Raw genomic sequence first — 24,758 nt, 5'->3', positions numbered from 1 at the left:
TTTCTTAAGGTTTCTGTAGCAGCGCCTCCCTTCCCCCCGCGTCATCCCTTCATCTCTCTTCCTCCTTCCTCCTCTTTCCCTCCCCTCATCCCATCTCCCTTCCCTCCTTCTCCTTCCCTCCTCCTCCCCCACCGTTGTCTCTCCCTCTCCCTTCGACCATCCCCTTTGTCTCCCTCGTCTCTCGCCTTCCCTCTTTTTCACCTCTCCGTCCATTTTTTTTCCTTTTATTTTGTTTCTGTAATTACTTTGCACCACAACCCGTATTCTACCGCTCCCTATAGCTGCTCGTCACCCACCTTTCTTCCCCCTCGTCTCCCTTCTAACCCTCATCTCCTTCTCTCTCTCTGAAAATTTCAAACCCGACAACCCAACCCAACCCAACCCTAAAATATAAGGGTTGGGTTGCAAATATCATTCGATTCTTTCAGGTAGCAGAACAAACCAACCCGACCCAACCCGACCTGTGAACAACCATTTTAGGGTCATGGCCCAGGGCCCCATCTAGCCCTCATTGAGCTTGTTATTGATACTACTAACGTTGTCATTGCTTCCAATCTTGCTTGCGCCTTAGCTACGCTTTCTCATACACATCCTCATGGTGTGTTGGCTGATGTACCATCCTTTTTGGTCCCATCACGATACTTCTCTCTCTACCCTCAACATACTTCGATGGGCGACACATGCATGTCGCCACCAGTTGTTCACTATGTGGGTGTCCCAACCTTCTCTCCCCTAGTGTGGTTGTGACATCCTACACCACTTAAATTGTCATCGTCCTCGATGACATAATAGTGGGTACAATTAGGATTGTAACACTCTCCCCCACTTAAACTCGGGATCGTCCCGATGACGACCTGTAACTCGAACTTGCTGTTTACTGACCCATTGAAGAACACCTATGCATTAGAATGAATACGGAACTACACACTAGCAATAAGTCATCCCACCCACGAACCTTCCTGCTCTCATTTTTAGGACTTGGCCTCGAGATTCGTATCATTGCCACAACAAAGGCACAATGCCTGTGGGCTACTCCACTCGTGGACTTTCACGCGCCCAACTTTAGAACTTGGCTTGGGAGTCACGTTAAAGAACATGGCAAGCCGCTTCGGCATCCTCTTGCCTCAATTACATGGGCAAACCTGTAGAACCACACAATTGGAGAACTTCAGCCTCATCACACACATATTCTCTGAGTGGCACATAACAGTACAGTACCCCTCTCTTAGGTGAGGCTCGTAAGCCTACCACTGAATGACTCACAGTGGCACCAACCAAACTGAAGCAAAGTACAACAACTTCTCACACAACCGACTTAACTATTGGCACTTCCCTTCAGCCAACTTCTTTCTCGCCACTTGTTATGGCAACACACACTACAACAATGCTTCACTCACCCTACTTGTTGTAGCAACCACGCTCACGCCACCAGTTGTGGCAAATATGCTACAATGATGCTTCTCAGTCTGCAGCTTCTCGTGCATACAATCTCGCTAGGCTGACCCTTCTTCTCTCGAGCAAACACTAGCCTCTGCAACTCCTCTATGAAGTCGTCCACTTTAGGTTCGTCATGTAATCTGGCCCATTTTCTTGAGCATGCCTGCAAGCCCGTACTACTCTAGAGTGTATCAACTTAAGAGACATTGTTGGGTTTTGGCAAAATAGTGGAATAGAAGTTGTCCTACGTTGGAAGAATACAAGGATAGTCTCCATGTTCTAGAAGTTGTCCCACATCGAAAAAAATACAAGGAGGAGGTGTGTTCCAACTACTATAAAAGGAGCTCATGGACTTGGATTTTAATCATCCCAATTGAAATACTGTAAGCTGATATACTAGCTCTAGTTAACTGAGCGGTATTTGCTTTGGAAGAGTGTTTTGTGTAATTGGGGTCGGGGAGAGAAATCTGATTGTTATAATTTTTCACATAGTGAATTTTTCCTTGTGGCCGTGGTTTTTTCTCCGGTTTGGAGTTTTTCCACGTTAATTCTTGCGTTTCTTTATTTTATTGCTTTCTTTAAATTTCTTAGTTATTTTATGTTTATTCCTACGGTTGAAGTAGGGGATTTTTTCTCATCAAGTGGTATCAGAGCTTTAGGTTTGTAGTTTCTCTAATTTATGAGTATGCTCTATGGTTGCAGCATTGTCTAAACTTCCACATCAGAAAAGATTTCTTGAAACGAACTACGGTTCTGTGAATAGTGTGAGTTGTTCACTATTTGTAGATTCGTTAGGAGTGTGGAGTAGATATGTCATTCTTTATGAGTCTAGTGAAGATTGACGTAGAGAAATTTGACAGAATGATTAACTTCAGCTCAACTCAAGGATGTACTGATACAATATGGGTTACACAAGGCGTTGAAGGGAAGAGCGAGTGAAGGTACTTCTGAAAAGTTAAGCGGTGATGGTAGTTTAATGGAGTCCAGTGGTGGTTCCAGCAGAGGTTCTAAAAAGTCAAGCATGAGTGATGAAGATTGGGAGGAAATGGATTTGAGAGCTGCAAGTGCAACACGAACAGGTTTGGCTAAGAATATTCTTACGAATGTGCATGAAATTTTGACAGCCAAAGAACTTTGGGAGAAGCTCGAAGCGTTGTATCAGACAAAGGGCATCTCAAATCAGTTGTACCTGAAGGAGCAGTTTCACACGCTGCAAATGGAGAAAGGTACGAAAATTTCAGATCATCTGAGTAATCTTAATAGCATCATCTTTGAGCGGGAGGCGATCGAAGTAAAGATAGATGACGAAGATAAAGCACTCAGGCTCATCTTATCACTTCCACCTTCTTATGAACACATGAAACTGATCTTGATTTATGATAAGGATACTTTGAATTTTGCTGAGGCTAATAGTAAACTGTTGTCGGAGGAAAGAAGGCTGAAGAGTGAAGGGCGTACTTCACATGAAGATTCAACACTGGTAGCTAGTAATTAGAAGAAGAAGAAAAACTCCGTCCAAAAGAAAGCTTGTTGCTGGGGATGCAGACAGTTTTGGCACATGAAGAAAGATTGTCCCAACAGAGCCGGTTCGTCAAAGGGCTCTGGGTTGGATGCTAATAGTGTTTCTCTCATCAGGGAAGACAATGATAAGTTCCTTTGAAGAGAGAGAGAATTCATCCTCATGGTATGTCATCTTTACCATGATAGAGAATTGATGTTAGCGATTCCACAAGTTTACACATGGGCATTGGCTTGGCGGTTATGCAAGGTGTGTGTGGTGGAAGTAATGTCGATGGCTGAAAAACTTCTAGATGAGCCAAGTAGGTGGAAGTTGCACCATAAATCTCAGCATGATTTATCGACATGTGACGAGGAATAAAAATCTTGGAAGGCGACATTCCAAGTGATCTACTTTTATGGTAGAGTAGGCTATAGTTCTCTGAATTGAGAAGTATGATTGTCGGTAAAGACAATGAGTGCAGTAAAAGCTGTGAACTTTTCAATATCTTACCAAGGTGGAATTTGTTGGGTTTTGGCAAAATATTAGAATGGAAGTTGTCTCACATTGGAAAGGATGGTCTCTATGTGCTAGAAGTTGTCTTACATCGAAAAAGTACAAGGAGGAGGTGTGTTCCAACTACTATAAAAGGAGCTCATGGGCTTGTGTTTTAATCATCCCAATTGAAATATTTTAAGCCTAGTATACTAGCTCTAGTTAATTGAGCGGTATTTGCTTTGAAATAGTGTTTTATGTAATTGAGGTCAGAGAGAGAAATTTGTGTCTTGTAATAATTTCTCCAGTTATTTTCTACTTATTCATGTGGTAGAAGTATATGATTTTTTCCCATCAGACACGCATTCCAATGTCTCAAGCATAAAATTGGGACAAGCCACCCATTCTTTCAGGTTACTTCCCTTCCTCAAACTGGATCTTTACTTAGCCACACTGTCCACCACCTATGGGCTTGCTTAATGCATCTATTGCACTTGACCAATACATGTCACATTAACCTCCAACTTTTTTGCTTGTAGCCATTGATGATATTCCTCGAACAACAAATGGTTCCTTTAAAGACACCCTACCTGGTTTGTCTTTGGTTTCTTCTCTTGCCCAACAGAACACCCAAGCCCTTGGCAAATGAGCTTGGTTCTTGCTTATCTGACGAGTTGGACTTCCCCAATCGAATGCCTATAGACGACACCATTTAATTACAAGAAGTCCGACTTGGATTCTTCTTTGCTTTCTTTGATACTAACAGACGCAATTGTCCTGCTGTTGCGTCCTCACAAGCGTGATAGATACAGGTCCAAGTGTACACTATATCCATCGATGGTAGTATGAAAGAGGTCGAATCCACAGGGACTTAGGGCAATATTTTAAACTATGCTTGAAGATACCAGAAAATGCAAGAAAATCATAAAATAGCGTTGCGATGGATAAACAATAAGAGAAATATCATGTATGGAAGCGATAAACAAATCAAGCAGTGAGCACACTCTTAAATGTTGATAACAAAGAAAAGTTTCAGCACAGAACAGCGAAAAAGGGGTTTAACACATATGGAGAAGAGGGGGAGACTTAGCATGCTTTCACTAAATCCCAAAATCTACTCTAACACGAAATCACTTGCTATTGCTCAACTCGACATGGTTCTCTTCCGAGACACCCAGACATGAATATCCACAACTCCCATTGCTAGATAGCCAAGCAATAAACACCAGTTTTAAGCATGATTAGGGGACCCCATTCCCAGGTATCCACGAACTTACTAAATAAAAGTAGCTAATCACAAATAGAACAAGTCAACTAACCGTAAGCCCTTTCGGGTCATACAGAAACTATCATACTAAACAAGGTGGCCAACAATATTTAGTAAGATGAAGGAATATGTACAACTCTATTTAATAGCGAAATAAAGACAGCTAGAGTTTCGGTTGTTCAATAGTTACAACAATCAAAACTCCCCCAAAATGGGGTTTAGTTCATGGGGGAAAGGGATAACGAAGTAGGTAAAGAAAAGATACAACCCATTCAAGAAAAAGAAAGAAAAACGCAGATGGAGACAGTAGCACACGATAGCACCAGATGCTCTTCCCTATCGTTAGCTCTCCTCCCGAAAATGGTGGGATTCCTCTCCCTTGTGTTTTCCAACACGAAATAATGTTCTCTATTGGGATCTGTGTGTGTCGGCTACGATATTTTGTCCCTTTTATATCAAGTTCCAATTTTACGGCACCCAGCTGGTAATTGTACAGGCATGGTAAAATGTCTCATGTTTTGGGATAGTTACTACATTATTAATCCATGCTCCAGCTCTTTTATGCTCTGTCTTGAACATGTGTTACCAACTCCTTTCGGAGCTCAACGCTTTCTTCATGACCTTGTCTTCAATTTCCAAACCTGGACATAAAAGTCAATAATATGATAATTTAGCACTGTTAACACACTTGATGAATTGGGTTGTCAAACTATCCGCCTAAACACACAAAACATGGCTCTGATACCAAATGTCATGGTCATACTTATTTTGAATGTACGGTGCCTTGTTCCAAGCTCGACCATGGCCAACCTTACATGGAACTCTAGCCCCAACCTACTTTTCGCGTCCTTTGTGGCTTCGTCAAACCTCATACGAGATTTTTTCTTCCTCAACCCATTAATTGTCTCGATAATGCACGTCGCCTGTACATGCATTTCAACTCTTTCGTGACTCTAATAGGCTTGCCTATACCCTAGACCAAAGTTCCATCGCTCAATCTTGCCTCTACACTAGGCCAAGATCTTATCGACTCGATGTCACAATTCAATTCCAACCATCTTGGTTATCGACCACTCGACCGTCCTGCTCTTACATTGAGTCGGGACCTTATCAGGATGATTTCGAACCTTTAACGAGGTCAGAACTAACTTAAAACACTTACCGAGTACAACCGTGAGATCCATACTGCTTAACTATGTCAAAACTAGCTTATCGGACCCATCGGACGCCTCTAAGACAATTTTTTCTGAGAAATTATTTAATGACGAGCTAAACAACCTTATGAGGCACTATCGAATGATTATTGTTGAGATCCAGGTAAGGAATGACTAAACTAGACAACTAAGTTGAGTCTTGCCGCTAACCGGGCAAAGACTAGCTTTTTTCTCACTTACTAGGTGCCCATCGGTACATTAGGATACCACCCCGAGCATTGGGATGCCATTGACTACTCGCTCAGGCACCCTTATCGAGAACCGACAATGGGTTCATACTTATAATCGGGGCCTTCCAAACATCCATCCATTGGGACACTATCGATGCATGACGACTCTCGCATCGATGTCATCTCACTTGAGCATACTGTCTCTCATAACAACCTTATAGTGCAACCTCCGACCCATGGGACGAGGCGTAATGTCGGCACACCCGTGTCGCCCAACACTGCCTTTAAGATTCCCATTATCCAAGAAAGACGTCCAATACCTTACTCTTGCAATGCTCGCTCATGCCATGACACACGCATGTGCCATGGGATAGCTCACTTAGGCCACAGGGCCCTGGGGTGGTTGAGAGCTGACATCATGTATCCCCCTATAGTAGCATTCTAAGGCATTTTTGCTCTAGCAGACGTGTACGCACAAAGTGGGAAGGAGTCACTCACCAGCATAGAGCGCACGTCTGAACTCCGATTCAATGCTTGCATATCCCACTAATATGCAACTAACTCTAAAGCCACTCGTCCGAACTCCAATAGTCCTACTCTTCAATAATTATTTGAATTTTATTTAGTATAATATAGTTTTTGATGCAACATTTTTATTTAGCCCCTACTATTCAATAATTCTTTATCATGGTTTTAGTATCAAGATTTTTCCATAGAAATTCATAATTGTATTCCAACAATGGCAAATCTAAATAGTCACCCACCATCGTTGAATGCACTCCGGTGAATGCACTCCTGAAGATATATGATTCACACCTGATTTAAAGATTCAAATCAACAACTTTTGTTACTATGGAGAGGTTTGATAACTATTTCGTTTTCTATTTTTTATTTTTGTTTTTGGTTTTTTTAAAAAATAGACATGTTTGTAATTCAAAATTTGTTGTATTCTATTTTTTAGAACATTTTTAAACTTGATTAAAGTATATTTCAAAAAAAAATTATTAAAAACTTATAGCATTATGTGAGCTATATTTCATGAGGATTATAATTAGATTGTTTGTTAATTTTCATATTATTTATGACAGATTTAAGAACATAAGACATTCTGCATAAATAAAGTATCGGAAAGAAAAAGAACAAATTGAGAGAAAATTTGGAGTCGAAGTGATTGAGGAGTACACGAGGAATTTAGCCCCGTTGAGACATTGTTTATAGCATCTCAACCCTGTGTGTAACATCTCAACGCTATCATGATTTTCTTATAAAAAAGGTTGGTTTAACACTACTAGGGAGGAATTTTTGAAGATTTTTTTGCAGTTTGCATTTTTTTTTTTCCAATTTTGAGGGTAAGGAGAACGTTGGAGAGCTAATCAATATAAAAGAGAATTTCAAGGCTCAGGGTCGTGGAGGAAACTTCAGGGATGGATGATTGACATGCCGAACTTAGTTTCTTCTTCTTTTCCTTGATTTTTCTAGTTTTGTTACGGAACTCGCATTTGAGTTTTATTGTTTTACTTTGAATATGAGTAGCTAAACTTTTTTTATCTTAGAAATTCATGTAGTCATTGAATTTTATGATTGGATTATTTAGTTCACTCTTTGATCGATGAGCTTGAATATTCTATTTGTGTTTCTCCATGCTTCATGTCTTTAATATACCGATCATATATTAATTTATCTTAGAATTAAAATATTATGCTTGGGAGATCGAGGTGGTTTAGAGTTGAACTGGGATGTATGCGACTATAGAGATTTTTAAAGATCGAGAGATTTATAAATCCTTTATTGAAACTAGATACGCATTAAAGTCCATACTTGTTATTGAAACTAGATAGGGATATTGGTTGGTTTCTTAATTAGTAAGTAGAATTAGCTTGTGCAAATAAGGGGAGACAATTGAGATCTGAGAGTTTTTGGCCTATATAATTAATAGTCGATTCAATTTGAAGTCATGATTAAGTATATATGGGTTATAGATTCAATAGGTAAAATCAATTCAGCCTTTCTTCAATTTGTTTTCTTTTTATTATTGCATATTTATTTTCTTTGATTTATTCATTCATATCTAGAGGACGATATAGATATTCACTTACCATCTATAGTAAAACTTGACTCGTACACTTGCAATTAGCAATTTCTACTATAATTAATTTCTTTTTTTTCGAAATCTCATTTTTTTCTCCTAATTCTCAACTTTTTTTTGAAATATTTATTTATAACAAATTCCTTCCTTACTCTAAAAATTTTTTCCGGTTCTCTCTAAAAATTTATCTCTCTCTATCTAAAATTTTCATTTGTAGAATTATTAATCTCTCTCCAAAATTTTCATCTCTATATGTTTTTATTACTTTCTTACTTTCATTTTTTCTAGCATATCACTTTTATTTTTCTCTCTCTGAAAATTTAATATTGTCTCAAACTTTTCTCTCAAATTTTATCTTTTATAACTTTTCTTTCTCTTTCTAATCTATTTTTTCTCCATTAAATATATCTCCAACTTTTCTCTATCTAGAAGTGTCCATGTTTGTTTTCCAAAATATATATTAATGAAAATTTGGTGCCACCGACCAAGAAGTAGCCATAAGCAATGGGCAACTCATTGATTGGACGTTGGGAAATTTTGACAACAAAATTATAGTTTGCTTAGGTTTAACACCAGCTATTCAAGCACACAAAACATATATACATGTAACAAAACCTTCTTTATGCCAGGTAGGATGTGACACCATAAAATGCTGCCACGTGTATTTCACTCCCTCTTTTTCCACTCAATTGAATTGAAAAATATAGCTTGAAAAGTTATTTAAAAAAAAAAAACCTTTACATTGACAGCTGTTTGACTTTGCTGCTCTTCTATGTCATCATTATATCATCTAAAACTAAAATAAATGGTAATGTCATGTCAAATTTTCCAATCTCCAACTTTTCAATATATAAATAGTGCTTTGAATCACTCTATCAACCATATCATGTTAAGTTGATCTTTCTTTTCCTTTTTAAGTAGGGTTAAGTTTATCTTATGTAATGCGAGGATAGGAAGATAATGATGGTTATCTTAGCGTTGTCATCGTACATTATGGGATAGTAGTGGTTAATAAACATTTGCAGACCGACATGAGTATAACTCAATAGAATAAGTACTTGTTGGGATTTTCAATGTGTAGTCGATAACTTTCTGCAAGAAATAAAATCACAAATACACAATAGAAAAGCAGAGACACCAAGATTTCCGTGGAACACCCCTCAGTGTAAGGGGAAAAACCACGGGACAGCTCCGAAAATCATCCACTATAAGAATAATGGGTTATACGAAGTTTCTTCCCTAGTCGCAACTAGAGGATATAACAAAATATATTAGACGAGAGCCTGGTTAACAATCGATACACAAAAATCCTTCATCTACCAAAGATGGAATAAGAAACAAGCAACGAGAGGTCTCACCGGCGAGGACGACACGAAGAAATCCAAAGCGAAAGAGGAATGAACTGAATGTACCATGAACCGGCAAAGAAAACAACACTACCTTCTTGTTCTTCAACTCTTGCTCTCTCTTCCACTCTAACTATTTCTTCTCAATGGCACGCACAAAAGCTCCCAAATTTTTTTTTTCACCTTCTGTGTTCTTCAACTGAAACCCACGAAACATACACCACAAAAACACCAAGCTTGCCCAACAAGCTTCACAGATTTCTATATTTTGTTTTATTAATTTTTTTCCTTTTTCTTTTAAAATAAGTCAACACTTATCCATAAATAAATGGGCTAAAACAATTGGGCCCTTATGTATGTCGGGACCCAACAAACTCCCCCTCCCGACTAGACAGAAAAGTCAACCATACCCGCTATCTGTCTGCATGTTTCATGCTTTCCTCTGGGTAAGGTCTTTGTCATCATATCTGAGCCATTATCATCTATGTGTATCTTTTCAATCTCTAACAACTTTTCATTCAACATGTCTCGAATCCAATGATACCTGACATCAATGTGCTTGGACTTCGAGTGGAAGCTTAGATTCTTGCTGAGATGAATAGCACTTTTACTATTGCAGTACAACACATATCTCTCTTGTTATGCCCAACTCTTGCAAAACTTTCTTCATCCAAAACATTTCTTTGCAAGCTTCGGTTGCCGCTATAAACCCAACTTCTGTAGTTAAAAGAGCAACACACTTCTGTAACTTGGATTGCCATGATACAGCTCCCCCTGCAAAAGTAATCAGATACCCCGAATTGGATTTTCTAGAATCAACATCACCGACCATATCTGCATTTGTAAACCAATTTAGCACAGTTTTGTCATTCCCAAACTGTAAACATACTCTTGGAGTACCTCTAAGATATCTAAAAATCCATTTCACTACTTCCTAATGTTCTCTGCCTGGATTGGAAAGAAATCGACTGACAACGCCAACTACATGAGTTATATCTGGTATGGTATAAACCATTGCATACATCAAGCTTCCAACGGTCGAGGAATATGGAACGCTACTCATATCTTCCTTCTCTTCTTCATTTGAAGGGCTCTGTTTGGAATTAATCTTGAAATGATTGTCAAGCGGAGCACCTACTGGCTTTGCTTTGTCCATATGGAACCTCTCAAGCACCTTCTTAATATATTTTTCCTGTGATAACTACAACTTTTTAGTTTTTCTATCACGGGAAATTCTCATGCCAAGAATCTGCTTCGTTGGTCCCAAATCCTTCATGGCAAAGGATTTATACAACTTCTTCTTGAGTTTGCTAATCTTTTTGCTATCAACACCAACAATTAGCATATCATCCACATATAGTAGGAGAATAATAAAATTATCATTCGCAAATCTCTTAATAAAAACACAATGATCAGAAGTTGTTTTCGTGTACCTATGCTCACCCATGAACGAATCAAACTTTTTATACCACTGTCTCGGTGCTTGCTTTAACCCATAAAGGCTCTTCTTTAATTTGCACATCAAGTGTTCCTTGCCTTTTACTTGGAATCCCTCTAGCTGCTCCATATATATCTCTTCCTCCAAATCTCCATGAAGGAAAGCAGTTTTCACATCAAGCTGCTCAATCTCCAAATTCAAACTAGTCGCTAAACCAAGTACAACTCTGATAGATGACATTTGCACCACTGGTGAGAAGATCTCTTCAAAATCTACGCCCCTTTTCTGATTGAACCCTTTTACAACCAATCTCGCTTTGTACCTTGGTTGTGAGCTATTTCCATTCGTCTTCAATCTGAGGACCCATTTGTTCTTTAGAGCTCTTTTACCTTTCGGCAACTTCACCAATTCGTACGTATGGTTATCATGCAAGGATTGCATCTTATCTTGCATTGCTTCTAGCCACTTCTCTTTGCCACTGTCACTTAGAGCTTCCTCATAACTCAGTGGCTCTCCCCCATCAGTGAGCAACACATATTCATCTGAAGAATACATCTTGGAGGGCTGGTGATCCCTGGTGGATCTTCTAACTTGAACAGTTTCTTGAATTGGTGGCTCTGGAACTGGTACTTCATCAGAAGACACATAATCATCAACGCTGTCTACAGGTGTATAATTTTCTTCATTGTCAACTTCAAAGTCTGATGAAGAAGGATCCAACTTTATCAGATCACCTGTTTCAGGTTCTAGTTTCTTCACAGTCTTGATATCTTCGATGGTCTGATCTTCGAGAAACACAACATCTCAACTTCTGATTAGTTTCTTATCAACTGGATCCCATAAACGATAACCAAACTCATCATATCCATAGTCCAAAAATATGCATCTTTTGGTTTTACTATCAAGCTTTGATCTCTCATTTTTGGGAATATGAACAAATGCCTTGCATTCAAAGACCTTCAGATAATCATAGGAAGAATATTTGACTGGCCAAATTTTATGAGGTATGTCACATTTCAAAGAAATTATAGGAGAAAGATTTATCAAATCCACGGTCGTCTGCGCTGCTTCACCCCAGAAACATCTCGGCAATTTTGCATTCGACAACATGCATCTGGCTCTTTCTACAATGGTGTGATTCATTCTTTCAACCACAACGTTATGCTAAGGAGTCTTAGGAACTGTCATTTGATGTCTGATCCCACGCCTTTTAAAATACTCATCAAATTGGCCTCTATACTCACCACCATTGTCAGATCTACTGCATTTCAGTTGTCTCCTTGTCTCTCTCTCTACCTTAGCTTGAAACTCCTTAAACGCATCTAAGACCTAATCCTTAGATTTTAGGATACGCACTCACACCTTTCTAGAGTGATCGTCGATGAATGTGACAAAATACAAGGCACCACCTAGAGATTTTTCTCTCATAGGACCACAAACTTCAGAATGCACTATATCCAATACATTGGAGCTTCTGTTTGCCCGAGCTTTAAACGATACTTTGTGTTGTTTACCAGCTAGGCAATGTGTACAAGTTTACAAGTTTAAAAGACACGCAATTTGCTTGTGGTATGAGATGCTTCTTAGCAAGAACTTCCAACCCTTTTTGATTCATATGCCAAGTCGCTTATGCCATAACTCCATCTGAGATTCATCTTCCACTGCATTTACCAGGCTCTGTGCAAGTTTTGCGGTCATCACATACATGTTGAGGTTCTTACTTCCTCTGGCCACCACTAACGAGCCTCTGATGAGCTTCCACTGTTTCTCTCCAAAATGACTATGATAGCCATCATCGTCAAGTTGTCCTGTGGAAATGAGATTCAATCGCATATCGGGAACATGTCTAACATTTTTCAGAATTAAGATACATCCACTACTAGTCTCCAAACACACATCTCCAATACCCATGACTTTTGATGTATCATTATTTCCCATCTTTATTATTCCAAAGTCACCTGACTTGTAGGATGAGAAAAATTCGCGTGGAACTAACATGGATTGCCGCACCACTGTCTACTATCTAATCAGTATCCCGACATGCGAAATTAACTGCATTTTCCTCACAAACAATCAATACATCACTATTTGTGGCTACTGCATTATCTTTTTCTTCATTCCCTTTATCATTCTTTTCCTTATTCTGATCTTTCTTCCATTTTCTACGATAAATCTTCTTATGGCCCATCTTCTTGCAATAGAAGCATTGAATATTTTTACTCGATCTACTCGCCGATCTTCCTCTATTATTTTGATTCATGTTGCGACTGTGGCTTCTACCACGATTCTCTGTGATAAGAGCTTCTGATTGACTTGTCGAAGGATTTGTTGTTTTCCTTCTCACCTCTTCATTTAGGAGACTACTCTTGACCATACTCATGGTGTTCCATCAGGTGAACAATTGCTCAAAGAGATCACTAATGTCTCATAGCTATCTGGTAACGAACTCAGGAGCAACAATGCTTGGAGTTCATCATCCAAGTTTATCTACATGTTCAATAGCTGATCTACAATGCTCTGCATTTCATTTAAATGCTCTGCAATCGAAGTCCCTTCTTTGTATTTCAAATTTACTAGCTTTCTTATCAAGAAAGCTTTGTTGCCTGTTGTCTTCCTTTTGAACAAATCCTCCAACTTTTTCCATAAAGTGTGTGCCGACGTCTCCTAAGAAGTGTGATAATATACACTATCATCAACCCATTGACGTATATATCCCACTACTTGTCTATTCAAGAGTTTCCAGTCCTTATCGGACATATCTTTTGGCCTAACCGACTCTCCCTTAATCGGAGCATGAAGCTTTTTGCAATGTAGCAAGTCTTCCATTTTCTCTTTCCACAATTGCCAATTTGTTGCATTCAAATTGATCATTCGGCTTGTGTTGACATCCATGACTACACACAAAAATTTAACCAACCACTAAAATCAACCTCGACTTGGTTGCTTGCCAACCCGGAGCTCTGATACGACTTGTTGGGATTTTCAATGTGTAGTCGATAACTTTCTGCAAGAAATAAAATCACAAGCACACAATAGAAAAGCAGAGACACCAAGATTTACGCTGGAAAACCCCTAAGTGTAAGGGAAAAATAATGGGTTATACAAAGTTTCTTCCCTAGTCGCAACTAGATGATACAACAAAATATATCAGACGAGAGCCTGGCTAACAATCGATACACAAAAATCCTTCATCTACCAAAGATGGAATCAAAAACAAGCAAAGAGAGGTCTCATCGGCGAGGACGACACGAAGAAATCCAAAGTGAAAGAGGAACGAACTGAATGTACCATGAACCGGCAAAGAAAACAACACTACCTTCTTCTTCTTTGGCTCTTGCTCTCTCTTCCACTCTCACTATTTCTTCTCAATGGCACGCACAGAAGCTCCCAAATTTTTTTTTCACCTTCTATGTTCTTCCATTGAGACCCACGAAACATACACCAAAAAACACCAAGCTTCACAGATTTCTATATTTTGTTTTATTAATTTTTTTCCTTTTTCTTTTAAAATAAGTCAACACTTATCCATAAATAAATGGGCTAAAACAATTGAGCCCTTATGTATGTCGGGATCCAACAGTACTCGATCTGATAATTTTGTTCCCTTGATCAGAACTCGACGGACTCTCCTGTGGAAGCTACGTTCAAGATAAATGTTGATGCCTCTATTTGTTTAACAGCATGATTGAGGTGGTAATCTGCAATTATGAAAGGTCAGATAATACTTACAACAACAAGGCGTGTGACCCATGTGACAAATATTGAATAATGACGACAAATCTTTAGCCCTTGCATCTTGCTCTTGAGATGGGAATTTGTCTGTGCATTGCTCTAAGTGGACTGTTTGCAAATCTTTCAGCTGTTAAAAGGATATTTCTGAAGTTGGGTTCTACACCTTTGAGACGAAGAAGAAGTATTTAGATCGGGGACTCGCTTTGCTAAGCTTCACCAAGAAAGAGGAGAATGAAGCTGCCACTTGCTTGCACATTGAGCACTAGCAAGGGAAGACAACACATGGTTGGAGTAATGGCCACAAGAACTTACGCGTGTGTTGAGGATCAAGGGCATCAAGGGCATGTTTGGTAGAGAATTCCGATCTTATTTCTTGTTTTTAGATTCACTGAATCAAATCAATTCAATGAATATCTGTTTGGCACTTTCGAATTCTGTAATTAAAATAGTGAAAATTCTGAGAACGAATTTTTTTATGTTTTCAGATTTTGAATCAAAAAATCTGAAATACATAGTTATATTTATAAACATAAAAAGTTTGATAAATACAATATTTCATGTTATAAAATCATTTTATTTTTGTAAAATTAAAACATGTATAATATAATATATTATGAACTATATTGTAAAATACTAATTTTAACAAATTTTATAACATTTATGTTAATAAATTAATTAATAATATTTTAGATTAAACTAAATATTGAGTTAGCATCAATAATTTACAAATATATTAGAAAACATCTTGAGATTCAATTTTCAAATCTAAAAATAAGGAATACAGTCTTATTTTCATGGAATCCATTCTTTTCAAATTTCTGTTTTTAGATCGCTAATCAAACACCCTCTAAATGTTTTAGTATACTTATTTAGTTTGTTCTGCTTATTTCCGGGTCAAAAAGAAAGAAAGAAAAAACCTAGTCAAAGGATTACTTATTCCCTTAGAAAAATTCAAATCCAATCTCTACTCTACTTACTAAAATAATAATTATAAATATTTATTAATATTAAATTTATTTAAAGAAAAATATAAACCAAGATGATTATTGGCTAAAAATATATATATATATATATATATATACACATGTATATCTATATCTATACCAGCTCATTTCATTTTTCTGAAATATGACCTCAAATGGGTTGGACCTAGCATGCCTATAATTGTTTGAGCAATTTTTAGATTTTTATTCCTTTAAAAGTTTCTCAATTAAGTTCTTTCCCTCACAAAATGTTGAAATAGACAAAATCACCCATACAATAGATAAAAAAAGAAAATAATAATAATAATAATATATCCCCTCCAAATGACATAATACATAATAATTTCACCTTTCTGATATAGAAAATAAACCATTGAAATGCAATGGTATGATATTAACGTTAACATGTTTTTAAATATACACATCATTGTTCTATTAATATTCAGCGATAACAAAGGCTAATTAAAAATAATATACATATATATATATATATATATAAACATACCTAAAACAAAATTGGATTTAAAAAACAAAGTACTAGATTATGTGTTATTTTGACATATATGAAAACAAGTATTAGTATTTGTTTGAAATTAATTACATGTAATAGGTTGTGTTGTATTTTTAAATAAATTTATTTTTTGTTAAATGATTTAATAAAAAAATTATCAATATGAACTAAAATAGTTTTTATGATTGAAATTTGAGTAACTAAAACAAAATATTGAAAAATCTATAAAACAAAATAAATTAATTTATCCCTCCGCTTAAAGGCGAGTTCCAATATAATCACGAATTGGATACAAAGCACTCAACTATCTCCCTAGATATTGACCATCTAGAGGTCCCTACATGAATGAAAAACTCATAAGCCCTTTAGCTCAGATGCCCAAATAACCTCATACCAATGGAGATAATTGTCCTCTCTTATATACCCATGATCATTCCCTTCCCTAGTCAATGTGAGACTTTGTTTGCAATCACCTTACAAACTCAACTGTCACTGTCTCGAAACTGCCACAAAACTGCTCTAAAAATGATTTAGAACGGCTCGTAAAACGTCAAAACCGAAACTGCATATTTATAAACTGTCGATACAGTGCCATGGTGCTACAGACATAAGTTTCGTCCGCACACGCACACCACAACAGCACTGCAGCCCTATCCATACCACTGCAGTGCTGCCTCCTCGGCCCTCCTGGCCTGCAGCGCCATGCTTCACCTATTTTCATTCCTGCTTCATCCCACACGTCCCGACTCATCCTTAGCTTGTTCTGACGTCGATTTGGTTCCATCAATCCCAACAGTACTGTTCGTTGCAGTGACCTCGTTCTTAAACTCGTTCCAACAATTTGGCGCAGCCTTCGTCTTTCTTCAATCGAATCCAATGAACTTTGTTGCCAGTTTTGCCCAAATCGCTCGACTAGATCTAGAGTTTAAAGTCATTATTGGAGCTTGAATTAGTTAGTCAATTAATTTAGAAAGTTACTTGTTGTAACTATACTGTAGTGAACCTTTGGGCATTTATATACCTTGATTGATTAATGAAAGGTTACTCTCATTGTGTAATATGGTATCAGTGACATGTGGATTCCACTGAGGGTATATTAAAGGATTTTTTTTCTTTTTTTGTCCTTGATCTGGCGATTGCTTTCTCATCTATTTTTGGGCATTTTTTGCATTTGTTTTTGGCGGTTTCTTTCTAGTTCATCAATGGCAGACAATGAATATATCAATCCCTCCAAGAACCCACCTGCCTTAGAACAATATATCAATCCCTATTTCTTGCACCATTCCGATAACACCAACCTTGTTCTTGTATCTGACCTGTTAATAGATGAAAATTACACGTCCTAGAATCAATTGATGTTCATCGCTCTCACTGTGAAAAACAAAGTTGGATTTGTGGATGGTTCCTTGCCACGACCAACGAGCGAATTACTACAATCATAGATCATTTGCAACAATATAGTCATTTCTTGGACACTAAATTCCTTATCAAAAGAGATCTCCGCTATTCTGTTTTCCGATTCAACACATGAAATTTGGTTGACTTGAATGAATGATTTTAGCGTCAAAATCACCCTCGTCTCTTCCAATTGCGTCGTGATCTCTGTAATTTGGTGCAAGATCAACTATCAGTAAGTACCTATTTTACACGATTGAAGACCTTATGGAATGAAATTTCTTCTTATCGCCCATCCTGTAATTGTGGTCGCTGTTCTTGTGGTGGAGTTAAAGCTTCTGCTGCCTTCCATCAACAAGAATACGTAATGTGTTTTATTATGGGTCTCAATGATTCATTTAGCCAATTATGGGCTCAATTACTCCTTATGGAGCCAAAATCAACCATTAATCGAGCATTCTCCTTGGTTGCACAAGAGGCTCGACAACGTGCAATTGTTTTGCGTAACTATTGCACCTTCCGCTCTTCTGGTAAATGGTAACTCTCCTTTTTCATCCTCTACTAATCGGCAAACCTCTTCCAATTCTCAACTGAAGAAGAAGGATAAACCTATTTGTTCACACTGTGGCATTGTTGGACATACAGTCGATCGTTGCTACAAATTACATGGCTACCCGCCCGATTATAATTCCTCTGGCAATAGATCGAATTCTTCGACATCCACCAATTAGCTACGACCAAGTCCACTATTGTTTCCTCCAAATCTACACCTTCTTCCAGCTCTTTGGATGCCTCTGATTCATCAAATTCTTTGGCACCTCTCAGCGCTGATCAATTCCAAGGTCTCTTGACCCTACTGCAGTCACACTTGTCAAAGGTGCATATTGGATCTCATACCGACCGTTCTCACATTGCAGGTATTTGTCATAATTCCTCATACTTTAGTATTTTACAAAATCATTAGGTAGTCAATTCAAGTGCTTCTGCTAATATTTGTTTCACTCGGGACTTGTTTGTATCTCTTGTTCCAATTTATGGAATCTCATTATCTCTACCAGACAATACTCGTATTACAGTAGAGTTTATTGGTACGGCCAAAGTAAATGCTGATCTTATGCTCACCAATGTGTTGTTTGTGCCTCAATTTCGTTTTAATCTACTCTCTATCAGCACCTTAACAGCAACATTTCCTGTTTCAGTTCAGTTTACAAATGACAGTGGTATTATTCAGGACAAGTTATCTTCGAGGATGATTGGCAAGGAAGATATTTGACAAGGACTTTATCTTCTCCCTATTGAGTCATCTCGTAGTGACCTGCTGCCACCAACTGTTGTTTGTAATTTTGTCTCTACATATCATACTTGACATGCTAGTCTTGGACACACTTTCCCAAGCATTTACTTGCCGTAAAGAATACTTTGCATATTGATTCCATACCTAAGCATGAGCATGATGATCCTTGTTTAGTTTGTCCTTTAGCTAAACAAAAGAGATATTGTTTTGAATCTCATAATAATGTCTTCTCAAACTTTTGATTTGATACATTGTGATGTTTGGGGCTATGCTTCACCTACGCATGCTGGTTGTAAATATTTTCTTTCTATGATGGACGATTTCTTTAGATACACATGGACCTTCTTAATGAAACAAAAGTCCAATGTTTTGGCCATTATGCCTTGATTTTTCAAGCTTGTTGAGACACAATTTGTGAAAACTATTAAATGTTTTCGATTGAACAATGCCTGAACAATGCCTCAGAGTTATCTTTCACTGAGTTCTTTCACTCAAAGGGTGTTCTTCATCAATTTTCATGTGTAGGTCGTCCTAAACAAAACTTAGTGGTAGAACGAAAGCACCAACATTTGTTGAATGTGGCTCGCTCTTTTTACTTTTAGTCTCGGGTTCCTATTACCTTTTGGGGAGAATGTATCCTTATGGCCTCATATTTGATTAATCGTACTCACTTTCTGCTATTGGTTAGTCTACTCCTTTTGCCAGATTATACAATAAGGATATTGATTATTCATCATTAAAAGTTTTTGGTTGTCTTTGTTTTGCATTTACATCTCCATCACACCGCTCTAAATTTCATCCACTAGTCGTTCCTTCTATTTTCCTTGGTTATCCTCCTGGTACAAAGGGATATCGCTTATTTGATATCGAAAACAGCAAGCTTTTTGTATCTCGAGATGTTATCTTTCATGAAAAGATATTTCGTTTTCATACAATTACTCTTTCTGGTGTGAGTTCAGACCCTTTTGCAGATGTTGTTTTATCCAAACCAAGTTGTTATATGGGTGTTTCTTTTAGCATTCAAAGCTGTACTTTGCCTACTACTCATCATAACTTGTCAAATAATGCTACAAATTGGGTCCCATATACTGATCCAGTATCCATTGGTACTTCTAATGATACCATTAATTCAGTTTCTCCTACTGATGCTCGTGACATTACTCATGATGGTTCCATCCCAACTGATGTATCTCCCATTGCAGCTCCGCCTATTGCTTCCACAGACTCATCTCCTGAAGTTATTATTCAATCAACTGATGTTGTTATTCAACCAGCTGAGGTTGTTGATCCAATAGCTAACCCGTTAGCAGTTTCTTCTACACTTGGTACTGATTCTATCACTACACTGTCACTCCCAGCACCTCGATGATTTTGTAGATAAACTCGTCAACCTTCTTACTTATAGGACTATCGTTGTGGCCTCATAGAGTCTTCTCCTATTCCTTTATCTGGAATCAAATATCCACTACACCATTATTTGGCTTATAACAAGCTTTCTCCTACCTACAGGCATTTTGTTCTTAACATTTCCACCACTTATGAGTCTTAGTTTTATCATCATGCAATTTCTTTTTCCCATTGGCGTGATGCCATGCATGATGAGTTTCGTGATATGGAGACAGATGAGTTTCGTGATATGGAGACAAATAACACATGGTCTGTTGTTTCTCTCCCCCTAGACAACACTCCATTGGTTGCAAATGGGTTTACAAGATTAAGCATAAGTCTGATGGTATGATAGTTCGCTATAAAGCAAGACTAATTGTCGAGGGCTATACTCAACAAGAGGGTCTTGATTACATTGAAATCTTTTCTCAAATTGCCAAGATGGTCACTGTGAAGGTTCTTCTCACCTTTGTTGTCTCTTTAAATTTGCTTATCATTCAACTAGATGTTAATAATGCCTTCTTGCATGGGGATTTGTTTGAAGAAGTATATATGGATTTACCTCTTGGTTATAAGTATTCTATAGTTGCTTCTCAGAGTGATCATTTAGTTTGCCAACTTCACAAGTCTATTTATGGGCTTATCAGGCCTCGAGATAGTGGTTTGATAAGTTTTCTCATGCTCTCTTACTCTGGTTCTTCTTTTATGGCTCTCCTCGTTTATGTCGATTATATTATACTTACTGGATCTTCTTCTTCTGATATTGATACCTTAAAGCTTCATCTCAATACTATTTTCAAGCTTAAAGACTTAGGGCATCTGTGATATTTTTTGGGGCTTGAATTAGCATGCTCCTCTGCTGGGATTTTTCTTCCTCAATGTCAGTATGCTATTCAGTTAATAGAAGATGCAAGCTTGTTGGCTTCCAAGCCTAGCTCTTTACCTATGGATCCAAATATTCGGATGTCTGCTTCTGATGGTAAGATTTTGGATGATCCTTCGGTATATTGTCGACTTATTGGATGCCTCTTATACCTTACTATTTCTCGTCCAGATATAACATTTGCAGTTCACAAACTCAACCTACACAAACTCAACCTATTCATAATTGCTCCGTGTAGTACTTACCTTGTTTTTGTGCATTCATTGCTTTAGTATTTAAAAGGATGTTTTGGTCAAGGTATTGTCCTGGCACCATCTGATCCCTTTCAACTTCATGGTTTCTCTAATGCTGATTGAGGGTCCTATTTAGACTTTCGACGATCGACCACCAGATTTTGTATCTTTTTGGGTGATTCCCCTGCATCTCAGAAGGCTAAGAAACATAATATTGTTTCTCGTTCTTCGACTGAAGCTGAATATCGTGCACTAGTTACCACTATTAGTGAGATGTTTTGGAAATCTCACCTTTTATCTGATTTACAGGTTACTTGTCAGTCTCCAGCTCTTATTATTATTATTTTTTTTTTGGTGATAATCAGGCTGTGGTTCACATTGCTACTAATCCCATCTTTCAAGAGATGACGAAACACATCGAATTTGTTTGAGATAAAGTTTTGGCTGGTATGGTGAAATTGTTGCCTCTGATATGCAGCTAACTGACATGTTTACAAAGGATCTTTCATGTAAATCTTTTCCTTTTTTTTTTTTGTTATCCAAGATGGGTGTTGTCAATCCCTTCCTTCCATCTTGAGGGGAGTATTGGAGCTTGAATTAGTTAGTTATTTTAGAAAGTTACCTCTTGCAACTGTATTGTACTAAACCATTGGGTATCTATATACCTTGATTGATTAATGAAACGTATGCAAGTTTATTTACTCTCATTGTGTAATAGACATCTTTAAGAGTTGTGAAAATTGAAAAGTAAGAGATTTTTCTTTTTATAATTATTTTTTTAACTTCTAAACTCGTCCAAAATTGAACCCACGAGATTGAACCAACCCACATAGTTCGCTATTTAATTTGTACACACGTACAAGTCATGTCATACTTCCGTTAAATCTAACCAAAATTTAACGTTATGGACTAAATTGTGACCAATTTCAAAGTACAGAGACTAAATTAGTACTTTATTGAAAGTTCAATGACCAAATGTATTTTTTAACCTTAATATGCCATATATGTGAAATTTGAAATTCTACTTTATTAAATGTTTAATATGTGAAATTTGAAATTCTACTTTATTAAATGTTTAATAAATTTAATTAGACACCATGATTTAAATACCTTAACTTTTTTATGTATCTACATATATACTAATCAATGAAGTTATCTACATTACCGACTATCTTCAAAGTCAAATAGGTACATTATAAGAACACGATACTATACTCAATTTATTTTTTGATATATACATCATAAGTTATCTACATATGTACTTTTACAATGTTTGTTTTGGTTTATGTACTTTTAAGAAGTGATGATTTTTATCTCTTAATTTTATTTTTAATCTTATTTTTCTATCTCAATTCAACACAACACTATACTCAATTTAATTTTTGAAATGTAACCATACCTTTATATTAAAGATCCATTATATGTAGAATTTGTGTTAAAATTTTGCAGAAAGACCAAACACAAACATTTTGAAAGTACAGGGACTAAAATAAACCAACCTTGAAAGTATATAGACTAAAATGAACATTTTAAAAGTCTAATGACTAAATCAAACTCAAGCTATGATATTGGCCGTATTTTTGCTCGTTTTTGGTGGGGTTCTACTATTGATCAGAAAAAGTTGCACTGGATGAGTTGGGAGCATTTATGTCTCCCGAAGGAGCTTGGTGGTCTGAACTTTAGGGATCTTGAAGGTTTCAACAAGGCCTTTCTTGCTAAGCAAGCTTGGCATTTCCTTCATAATCCTAATCTATTGGCTTCGAGAGTCTTGAGAGCGATATACTTTCCATATACCTCTTTTCTTGAGGCCTCCTCTCATCCTCGCTCTTCTTATTTTTGGAAGAGCCTTATTTGGGGTCGTGATCTTCTTTCTCATGGAATCAGAAAGCAAGTGGTAATGGAGAGACCATAAATGCCTTTAAAGACTCATGGCTCCCAAGAGAGCAAGCTTTTAAGCCTATTCTCCTTACACCCACTATGGATGAAATCATGGTTTCATCTTTCATTGAGCCCCCAGGTACTTGAATATACAACAGCTGCCTATTCTTTTTTGTCGGGACGATATTGATTTGATTCTAAGAATCCCCCTAAGTACTACCAACCTTCCTGATTATTGGTTGTGGCACTATGACAAGAAGGGTTTCTTCAGTGTTAAAAGTGCTTATAAGCTCTACATGAACCTCAAGATCAATGCGGAGACTAGCAACCCATCTATTAGAAGCAAATTTTGGCAGACAATTTGGAAGCTCAGCATACCAACTAAAACTGGATGTTTCTTTGGAAATTGATGCATAATATCATTCCAACCATGGATAATTTGAGAAAGAAGGGTTTAGATGTCTCACCTTACTGTCCTTGTTGTAGATCCAAGGTGGAATCTGTGTCTCATGCTCTTCTTAACTGTTCCCGCGCCCGGTTAATTTGGCAAATCGTTCTCCCTTCTGCTCCTCTCCCACGGATCGACAGCATCTCCTTCACTGATCATTGGGCAGATTGGCAAACTATTCTTAGTAAATCAGAGACAGAAATTGCAGCAATCACCTGTTGGGCTTTATGGAATGACCGAAATTGTTACAACAATCAGAGACCCGTTCCAGATATTCGAGCTAAGTGCGAGTGGATTACCTCTTATTGGTCTTCTTTTCGTGCTGCCAATGATTCCCCGAGGCTTCTCCCTAAACGGCGACCACTAGAGGCGTCCCCGTGGGTCCCTCCAACGGGTGGTCTCAAGCTGAATACCGATGCAGCTTGTAGTATCGCTAATCAATCCCCGGTTTGGGCTACCTTCTGAGGGATTCGTCGGGTTTAATTTCTACGACTGGGTGCCGATTTCACCTTTCTCCCCACAATTCCCTTATCTCAGAACTCATGGCTATTAGAGAAGGTCTTATCTTTGCGATCTCAATTGGTTGTTCCAGGCTCTCAATGGAATCAGATTCTTGCACCTCTATCTGTTTGATAAATGGAGACCTGGATACTCTTGGCCCTGAGAGAGTGGTCCTTCATGATATTATCTCAGCTTCTCGCAATTTTGAAGTCTGTTCCTTCATGTATGTTCTGCGGGAGGCGAATCAGGCGGCAGATCTTCTTGCCAAGCATGGTCTTCACATCTGTAACTCCATTGAATGGAAGAAAAGCTTTCCCCCTTGGCTTTTGCGTGTTGCCGAGAAGGAGTTTCATTCTTCTGTAGCCCTAGTGGTTGTTTCCCATTAATAAAGTTACTTGTTTATCAAAAAAAAACTCAAGCTAAAAGTACAAACATTAAAACAGTGTTTTAACATTAAAAAAATATATACCAATTTTTAGAAGATGAATGCAAATATTATCACATTTAAAAAAAGAGATGAAAAAATATAGTTTATTCACACTTCCAAAATTACCGATGACATT

General features: G+C 37.5%; 1 long non-coding RNA gene across 1 annotated transcript; it reads right to left on the bottom strand.

Moving 5' to 3' along the window:
* Positions 1-12,790: 12,790 nt before the first annotated feature.
* Positions 12,791-24,538, bottom strand: LOC148208728 (uncharacterized). Its single transcript, XR_015787420.1, has 3 exons — positions 23,994-24,538; positions 23,714-23,845; positions 12,791-14,649 (listed from the first exon to the last, which is right to left on the bottom strand). It is a non-coding gene; the product is annotated as an uncharacterized LOC148208728 (long non-coding RNA).
* Positions 24,539-24,758: the final 220 nt, after the last annotated feature.

This window comes from Momordica charantia (assembly GCF_013281855.1).
Source record: "Momordica charantia cultivar OHB3-1 chromosome 10 unlocalized genomic scaffold, Mcharantia_2.0 BLBB01000010.1, whole genome shotgun sequence".
Taxonomy (NCBI): Eukaryota; Viridiplantae; Streptophyta; class Magnoliopsida; order Cucurbitales; family Cucurbitaceae; genus Momordica; species Momordica charantia.
The sequence above is the reverse complement of the archived record's forward strand: the minus strand, read 5'-3'. Positions and strand labels throughout refer to the sequence as shown.